The sequence below is a fragment of the Centroberyx gerrardi genome, chromosome 3 (assembly GCF_048128805.1).
Source record: "Centroberyx gerrardi isolate f3 chromosome 3, fCenGer3.hap1.cur.20231027, whole genome shotgun sequence".
NCBI classification, from domain to species: Eukaryota; Metazoa; Chordata; class Actinopteri; order Beryciformes; family Berycidae; genus Centroberyx; species Centroberyx gerrardi.
The window spans coordinates 21,193,958-21,200,107 of NC_135999.1; positions in this window are offsets into that span (position 1 = coordinate 21,193,958).

Here is a 6,150-nt window from a genome sequence, read left to right on the forward strand (position 1 = left end):
CTCTCTCTCTCTCTCTCTCTCTGTGTCACACACTCACACACATGCGCGCCCCCGTTCACTGACACACACACACACACACACGCACACACACACACACACACACACACACACACACACACACACACACACAAAAGCCAGTCCCTCTCTTCAGTGACATCACATAAAGAGGCTACAGCAGAGCAGAGAGCAGGGAGAGGCAGGGTGAGGCCGGGTGGGGTGGTGGGGCAGGGTTGGGACAGACGGGGGAGGGTGGGGGTGGGGGAGTGAGACAATCCCCTTGGGACAGGAGGTGGGAGGAGACTGCAGGAGGGAGAGGGGTGAGGAGAGATGAGCGAGACAAGGAGAGAGACAGTAGGCAGCCTCAGCTCAGCGGGGACAAAGAAGATGAACTCTGATGAACTTCGCGGAGCAGAACGGGGCTGAACTGAAGTCACTGTGGAAGACAGGCAAACTTCTGTGTGGTTTGATCACAATCACTGTCAATGGGATTCTGGGTTTCTGGCTCATGAATGACCAAAACAGACACACACACACACACGCACGCACTGGCAGGCGGGAACGTGCGCACACGCATGCAAGCAAATGTACACGCACACGCACATACAGACACTGTATATTTACATTCATATCTTACAGCACTTCAGATGTGTTGGGATTTTGAAGTGTGTTTTTCCCAGTCGTCGCACATCACAGACCCAGCCGCACACCACTTCTGTTTTTTCTTCTGTTTTCTGTTTGCAAGATGAGCTGATGAACTTCAGAAGGCCACGAAATATATGAAGTATTACTTAATTTGCATATTTGCCAGCATCCCTCTCCTGTGTGTCACGGTTTGAAGAGGGATGGAATACCAAGTAGCTATTTCATCTGACCAGCCCTCCCTACAGGATAACCTATCATGTCTCTCCATCAGCATTCATTGTGTGTGGACAGCTCTAGGAGAGTTACATACTGAATTAGAGGCCCATAGGCATGCACAACATACAATGTTTTTAATGCAAATGATGATGTCCCGGTTTTAATAGAGAGCAGATAGAGAAGACACACGCAAAAAAGCAGAGATGCGTGTCATTAGAGCGAGGAGAAATAGGAGAGTGGAAGAAGGAGGGAAGCTTTGAACAGGATGAATTTGAAGAAAATGGAAAGGAATCAAGGGAAAGATGAGGAATAAAAAGAGAAAGAGGGAGCAGAACAAGGAGAAACAGAGATGTAATTGTGAAACGGAAAGAGAAAGGAAACAAGAGGAGAGAAGAGAGGGGGCGTTAAAACCACATTTCCCAGTGGATCTTTTGGTTAGGCTGCATTGAGAAAACTGCCAAAACTCTTAACACACACATTCACGCACAGGCACACACATATGCACGGTTCAGTTCTGCCAAGTCACATGAGATACACCAACACACTGGATGGAGAAATGTGTGTGCATGAATATGTGTGTGTGTGTGTGTGTGTGCGTGCGTGCGTGTGTGTGCGTGCATGAACAGGATTTATAGAAACATTCAATGAGTGGTGGAAACAGACAGAGCTTGAAGGAGAGAGAAACTCTGGCTCCTCTCCTTCCTCTCCTCTGGTGGGTTGGATCTTGCCGAAGCCAAACCCTCTGACGCCGGCTCCGAGAATTGTGTGTGTGTGTGTGTGTGTGTGTGTGTGTTTGGAGTGGGGTGGTGATGGGGGGGGACACAGGAAGAGGCTCAGGAAAGAAGACGGTTGGAAGGATTCCTTCTTCCCACACATAAACGCACACATGATCGCATGTGCCCGCATACACGTTCACTCACACACAGAGACGGATACATGTGCACCCAGAGCAAAAGGAGCTTGGAAGGATTCCTTTTCCCCACTCACTCTCACACACCCACTCGTCATCACGTTTCAGTTCTTGGCATCCTTCTTTCCCCTCGGAGCCCAGAATATGACATGGCTTTGGGGTTGCATCTCAGCTGCGTGCACACAATCAGTCCTACAGTACAAGACATATGGCAGCCAGAATAAAGCAACATTTCAAACTCTTGACAGATACAGATTTAAGATAAAGATGGGACCACATGGTGATTTAATTTGTGGTACCTGTTTGAGGTAGAACGGAATTTCTGCTTTCCTCTGATGTTTTCATTTGTCGATATGAAGATAACAATTTTCAGAGTGGCCTTTCCTTGCTACTTTGAATCATCAGAGAGATTGTCAAGGAAGGGAAAATAGCTTAGGCTCTTCTAACCAAACCAAAAACGAAGCCTCGCCCTTTACTATGAAGAAGCCACTCTGGTGCTCATTTGGTGCATTTGGATGGATAGTTTGGTGTTTTGTGCACCATGGTGTGGTGAGCCATTTCGGGGTGTGTTTTCCACAAACATCCCCCTTAGTGATTGCCATTCTGGAGTCAGGCGATCTGAAGGCTATAATCCTCTACTTATGGTATCAGCGGATGGAAAAGTCCAAAAAATAATTCCTTGTTTTTTCACCATTAATCTGGCAAAGCCTATAAGTCCCCTCATGCCTCTATGTAGTGATATGATTATGGCATGGCGGCTATTACTACATGATTAGTAGCTTTGAGTGGCTGGGTCACTCAGATTGTGGGATATAGTGTTGTTTTGTATGGTCTATAAAGAAACCAATGGAGGATTTTCTTTTTTTGTGTGGTTGTTTATTTGTTTGTGTGTGTGTGTGTGTGTGTGTTTGTGTGTGAGTGTGTGAATGTGTGAGTGAGGGAGTGAGTGAGTGAGTGAGTGTGTGTATGTGCCAGCAGCATAAATTACATAGGTGTTGGTGCTGCTGTGCTCATGAAATGCTACACACACACACACACACAAAACATATACCAACACACATCATGGTGCAGTCAAGGAACCAAGGAACAAACTTCTAACATGATGCCATTACGACTAAGACTATTTTTGTGAATAATTAACAGTACTTTTTAATCATAATTCAATATAGGACATTTTCAAAGTATGATAAATGACCTCCCAATGATTTCACTTGTTCTTTTTTTAACCCTTCACACACCTTCAGTTCAGTTTGCTCATCATACAAAGTTTCAAACTTCCAGAGTCGACCTCAGTGATTCAACGGGGTTCTCAGTGCAGCACTCGATTCTCGAGGGTTGTCCCACCTATTGTTTAGATCTGCTTGGGGAAACAGAGAGGCAGGCAGAAGGAAAGAGCCTAATGTGTTGCTTCTTGCCTGTGCATTCTTGGCATAGCTCTTTGCCCTTTTCATTTTTTGACTGTGATTTTTTTCCCCTGCTTTAATAGTGAAGCCAAGGGTCCACAGCCAGCCAAGTCCCACCGCTCCAGTCTGGCTAAGCCACAGAAAGCTTGGCTCCCTCTACTTTCTGCTCTCTCTCTCCATGTATGTCTACCCCTGTTCCTTTCTCTTTGTATATTTCTCTATGTCGCTATGTCTCTCTTATTTGTCCCTCTCCTTTTTGCTTGCTTTTGGCTTTTTTTTTCCTATTTTTTTGTCTGTCTGCGTTGGCCAATCTGCCTGTCTTTGTTTCAATTTTGCCTCTCTTTTTTCTCTCATTCTCTCTCATTCTCTCTCTCTCTCTCTCTCTCTCTCTCTCTCTCTCTCTCACACACACACACACACACACACCACCCTCTCTATTTCCCTGCCTGTCAGTCTGTCTCAGCCAGTGTACTGGTTTAGCAGGCGGGGGTTCAGCTGGGCTCCATGAACACATGGCTTGCAATCTGCCTTCATGTGTGTGCTGGAATGGTATTTATTTTTCTTTGCTTTAAATGCTTTCTATTTCTGTTCATTTACTGTACATACATCTAGAGACATACATTTAGAGACAATTAAGTGTTCATTCACACACACATTAATATATACATTCATACATATGAAGGGGGTAATCATGACACCACATAATGGCATATTTCTGGCCACATATATTTCTTTTTTTGTAGTGAACGTACTATTAAGCTGATTGTTTTTTATTTATATGAAAAGATCATATATATTTCAATAACTAAGATGACTTCAAAGGTGTTTACAGTCAGATATAACCATCAAAAACATATTGCATAATGATTAGGTAACATGGGAGGTATTAAAGCAATGACGCATCATCTAAAATTCAACTGACCTACGGGAGACACTGGATATCTTGGTCTTGCAATTTCTACACAGCGTGAGTAAATGTGAGTTTGAATGTATATTCAAAGGAGACAGTGCTGGTAATTTGCTCCTTTCTGTTCCTCAAGTGAAATTGAATTATAGATCAAGACCCCTTGTGTGCACTAAAACAGAGGCATCACATTCTCCAACTCAAACAAAGCCTGTTCTCTTCTCCACTACACCCGCTTCTATCTGATCAGCGCCATTCATTCCGCCACTTGGACTGGAATCTAATTAGACCAGAATATCAACATTAAAACACATATCTGCCCCCCCCCCCCCCCCCTCTCTCTTCTCTTCCTCCCTCTAAACCCTTCTCTCTCTCTTTGTTTCTCTGCTCTTCCCTACAGCTGGTGAGAGTATGGTTTGTGGCTGCCCCTCCCCCAGCGTTTGAACAAGCCAATAAGAGAGCACGTCAGCAAAATAACCCCCCCACCACCCCACCCCTCCTTTTCCCTTACCACCCCATCCATCCCCAACCCCATCCCCCAGAGGCCTCTCTCACTCTCTATCTACACCCCATCCCCCTTTCCTTCCACCCCTAACCCACTTACTCATCCTGCCTCCACCCTCCCACACCCCCAAACACCCACGAGACTTCCCCACCCTCTCTCCTCTCTCACCCCGACTCACCCACGCTCACCCTCCCCAACACACACACACACACACACACAACCCTTCTCTAGTCTTCCCCCTTTCTCCATCCAATCTCTCTCTCTCTCCCTCCCTGCCTCCCAAACCTACTCACTCACCCATTTTCCTGGACAACCCTCCTTCCAACTCCCTTCCTTTTATTACACCCACTCGCCATTTTTCTTATCCCCATCTCTACTCATCTCCCTCTCTCCCTCTTTCTCTCCCCTCCATCCCTCCCTCTCTCTTCTGTGGCCTTATCTTATGAATATCGGTAGCACACTGGGTGAAAAATTGATCCTCCCCGCCTGTCTGTGGACGCTGCCACAGCGTATTAGCCCGTGTGTGTGTGTGTGTGTGTGTGGAGGCTTGCTGCTTGCGGGAGAGAGGGAGGGAGGAAGAGAGAGAGGGAGGGAGGGAGGGAGGGAGGGAGGGAGGGATATTTGCATATCATCAAAGTAGGGAAAGGGGGTGTAATGAGGAGAGAGTGTGTGTGCATGTGTGTGTGCTGTGTGTATGTGTGTATTAGGAGTGGCGATGGGTTGGATTGAGTGTGTGTGAAATGAGAGAACAAAACCACGGGAATAGGGTTTGGGAGGTGAGATGGGCTGGGTTGTGTGTGTGTGTGTGTGTGTGTGTGTGAGAGAGAGAGAGAGAGAGAGAGATCACATACACGTTAGTCTCCCCACATGCTATCCATCACACCATCCTCACACCCACGCCCACACAATCACACACAAACATAACTATTACCTGGCATAGTATGTGTGAGATTGTGCCTCTCTGGTAGCAGGCCAGAAATACAGAATTTAGAGAATAAATAGCAAATCAACACAACACGTTGTTTACACCAGGTATTTCTGCCTTGTTGGTGAGCTTACTGTTCTGTATGAAGGGGATATTTCGTACAATTTACAGGCCCTGCCCTTGATCCTTGACACAGCCCTCCCCAAACAGTGAGCAACAGTGTTTATGCTCTCTCTATCTTCACAAAGCTGCTGGAAAAGACAGAAAACGTTCATATTCCAACACATTTCACTATACTAAGGAAGTGAAGAGTTCATTTGGGTAGCTATGCTGACACAAACTGTGCACAAAATCTGTTCTGTCAATGAGGAAATTGACTTAGATCACACAAACAGATTAGATTCCATTAGCCTTGATGGTCTAAATTACATTAGGCTACAGCATTCAGACGTGGGCTGAATTAACCTCTCAGTGTAGGTTTGTCACCCATGATTTCCTACCTGTCTCTCTGTCTTTTTCCCCCACAGCAAAATGGTATGAAACTTTTGCAAACACAACATATATTTATTTTTAAAACGAACTTTCTGCTCCAAAGGAAACAGCTGCAATGGGAAGGCTTGGTATTTGTAAATAAATAATTTAAAG